The sequence below is a fragment of the Nicotiana tabacum genome, chromosome 5 (genome assembly GCF_000715075.1).
Source record: "Nicotiana tabacum cultivar K326 chromosome 5, ASM71507v2, whole genome shotgun sequence".
NCBI classification, from domain to species: domain Eukaryota; kingdom Viridiplantae; phylum Streptophyta; class Magnoliopsida; order Solanales; family Solanaceae; genus Nicotiana; species Nicotiana tabacum.
Genome location: NC_134084.1, coordinates 28,716,511 through 28,720,061, shown reverse-complemented (window position 1 = coordinate 28,720,061; position 3,551 = coordinate 28,716,511). Strand labels below are relative to the sequence as shown.

At 36.1% G+C, this 3,551-nt stretch overlaps 1 long non-coding RNA gene across 1 annotated transcript; it reads right to left on the bottom strand.

The window, feature by feature from the left end:
- Positions 1-1,305: 1,305 nt before the first annotated feature.
- LOC142181121 (uncharacterized) lies at positions 1,306-3,028 on the bottom strand. The gene is made up of 2 exons (XR_012709442.1): positions 2,375-3,028; positions 1,306-1,483 (listed from the first exon to the last, which is right to left on the bottom strand). It is a non-coding gene; the product is annotated as an uncharacterized LOC142181121 (long non-coding RNA).
- Positions 3,029-3,551: the final 523 nt, after the last annotated feature.

Sequence of the window (3,551 nt, the reverse complement as noted above, 5' to 3'; positions counted from 1 at the left end):
GTTGGAATCACGAACTTATTTCTTGAAATGAGGATATAACCTAATGGCCTATACTCTTTTGTTGTCTTAAGGCCTATCACCTTTCGTCTCTTTCTTCATTTGACTATAGGTTCTGTAACACTCTTACCATTTTCATTCATGTATCATACCTTATTCATAATGCTTATTTATCTCTCTTCTCATTACTCTGCTAATATTTCTGCATATCCCTTTTCTTGTGAAAACTTCAATCCGACATTCTTTCGCTTTTAGCTTTCCTTTGCTCCATCCAGTGTCTCTTCAAGTTGCTTAACGTTCTCGATTTACTAGGGACACGAGCCCACTAAGGTAATATATATTCCTTCAAGGTTTATAGTGCATGTCTTTGTAATACTAATATATGACTGCACTATTTTAGAGTGCACCATCTAGGTGTCTCATACAGAGATCTATTTGCACATTTGCAATATCCTTCGGAAATGTCAACTGACGCAATCAATTCATTCATCATATCTTCTTATATGACTTTTGTTTACCCCCATAGGGCATATCTGGAAGGGGTGAAACCAATTGTATATACCTCTGTTACTATTGAATATATCTCAAAAAAACTTATGTTTCTCTACCTCAATTATAAGCATTGTTAACCTTCATTAACTGGGTACCTCTAACCCCTTTTTTCACCTTACTTCTTTTACTTGCTGAAACTTGTACTTATCTTCTTAATATCTCATTGTCCTTTACCATAAAGATGGATAGGCATTCTTGACTTAAGGCTTCTTATTAGGAAGATTACACCTTTCAGTACACACATGATCCGCTAAAGACCTCATATTTACTTATCGTAGGAATCATACAAAAATTCAATTCCTCTAACTCAGCTTTTTCCACAACAATTTCTCTTTCCAACCTTCTTTCTGGATATAGGTATCGTCTTATTACAAATAGGATTTAGGAATTTGAATTCCTATGACTGAGCTCTACCACATGATCTAGAGTAAGAAGAAAGAGTGACAATCCTAAATGCCCTATAGCCTCCTGCTTATAAGTGTGATGCACGACACACCCACAAACAAGACTCTACTAGACACGGCTTGTAGACTCCCTAGGACAGAACTGCTCTGATACCACTTTTGTCACGACCCAAACCGATGGACCGCGATGGGCACCCAGTACCTTACTTGACTGAGTACCAACGTAATGTACCTTTCTTATTACATCATTATATACATGTGGCATATGGGCCTAATAGGCTAACATAATCATTTATAAACTCAAACATAGGCCGACAGGGTCGTAAAATCTTTCACGTACACGACATATGTCTACAAGCCTCTAAGAGTACATAAGTGTCACAAAGTTCGGAACAGAGTCCCGCCATACCAAAAAATAGACGTCTAAATCATACTAACCAAATACACAACTCCGAAGCAAATGGAGCGCATCAACATCTTCCGCTGAGCTGATAGCCTACTTGGAGAGCTCTCAACCTGTCTATCAAGACCTGTGGGCATGAAACGCAATGTCCCCAGGCAAAAGGGATGTCAGTACGAATAATGTACCGAGTATGTAAGGCACATAAATAAATACATAGGAGACATGGAAGACATTTGGAGTACATGACTCAACCCTTAAGTCTGAATAACTTTGTAAATCATAAATTACTTTTAGCGTCATGCATATGCATAAAAATGTCATGTCGTGCATAGGTATATGTTTCATAACATCATTAGCCTTTGAGGGCATCCCATCATATCATATCGACCACTGTGGGCAAGGTCATAATCGTATACCAGTTGATCAGGTGGTGGTGCGTATATAACGCCATAACCATTCTCATATCCCATATACATATATATACATACATATATACGCATATATAATGCCGTTTAAATACATACATATATATGCATATATAACGCCATTTGAATACATACCCTTATATGCGTATATAACGCCATTTGAATCATATTTCAGCCACTGCGGGCAACATCATCATCATATACCACCTGATTAGGTGGTGGTGCGTATATAATGCTGTAGCCTTTTCCCATATCCCATATACATATATATACATATATATATGCGTATATAACGCCATCTGAGTCATGGGTCAATGTACATGTATAAATGCATGAAATGCATATGAAATACGATAACAAAATCTCTTGGTACGTCATAAGACCATTATACCTCTGATTAATATCATAAACTCATTTTACGTATTTTCTGAGACCCATGAACAGACGATGGAATAATAAGACATGAAATTTTAAGAACATATGCACTTCTAATACTTCTATGAATAGAGTCATTCATGAAATTTGTGCATTTGCACGTTCCGTTTGTATCGTATGGATCATGCCAAAAGAAAGAAGGGATAGCCTTAACATACCTGAGTTTCAGCTGAAAGCCCTAAAGCACAAGTTTACTGAACTCATTATTCGGTGATAATCTAGAACTTTAGTTTAATTTGCTCTTATGCTTCATTTCTCAGTCTAATTGGAGAACTTCGTTGTCTGTTTCATTTTCTTTTACTATCAATATAATTTCCATATTTTTGAGGAAAACCAAAAGTTCCAAAAAGAAAAAGAAGGAATACCGAAAATCTTTGGCCCTCTTTTAGATCAAATATTGACACCGAAGTGGTAATGGTAGGAGGGTGTCCTTTTGGAGTAAAAATTGACTAGGCATGGGTCCCTTGAAAGAACAGTTCACTGGCATATCCAACCTTGTACAACAACCATAAATTATTTGGAGCTCCTACAAAGAACATGGCTGTAACTTCAACTTTTGAAGAAGGTTAAATGTCTAGGAAACAGGCAAGGGTGGAAAATTTTGAAAACTTGCGCAAAGACAAGGAGGAACAGAGATGAGGATTTTTTTTTGAAAAGCACATATTTCCAAGACAAATTCTACTCTTCTCTTTTGGGTATGCATTTCTTGCTCTTTCTATGTATATACATGTAAAATAAAATAATGATCCGTAAAACTATCATTTATTTGTTTGGTTTTTGTGCCAAATAAGAAACGGGGTGTTTTTCTTGGCTTCCACAACATATGATGTGCACATATTCATAAAGAACAATGAAACGCCACCTTCTCCAATATATTAAGAGTCATCAATTGAAGAAAGGGGTGCTGCCACGTAAATCTTTATCCTAAAATTTTTAGTTTCCTAGCTAATCTTACCACCAAAATCATTAACTAGCCCAATTATCCACAAGATTAAGAATTACCTCAACATACTTAAAATACTACTCACTTTTAATACACATACTATAACTTACTATTATGGCCATGTGGTACCTTGTATGGTACTAGTTCATAAATACCGGGTATTTTAGCTCGGGCCGTATTTTATCCCAAAATGCCAAACTTTGACAAAAGTTCGTTTTCTTAGACTGCTTCCCCACTCACCTTCACGAATTTATTCATCACTTACAATCCTTATAATCTCCAAATATCTTTTCCTTTGATGTCAATTGCCTTACGATAAATTCAACGTACAATACTGCATGGTGCAACAATGTCGTATCTTAATACTACGAAGCGTAACATTATCATAATAT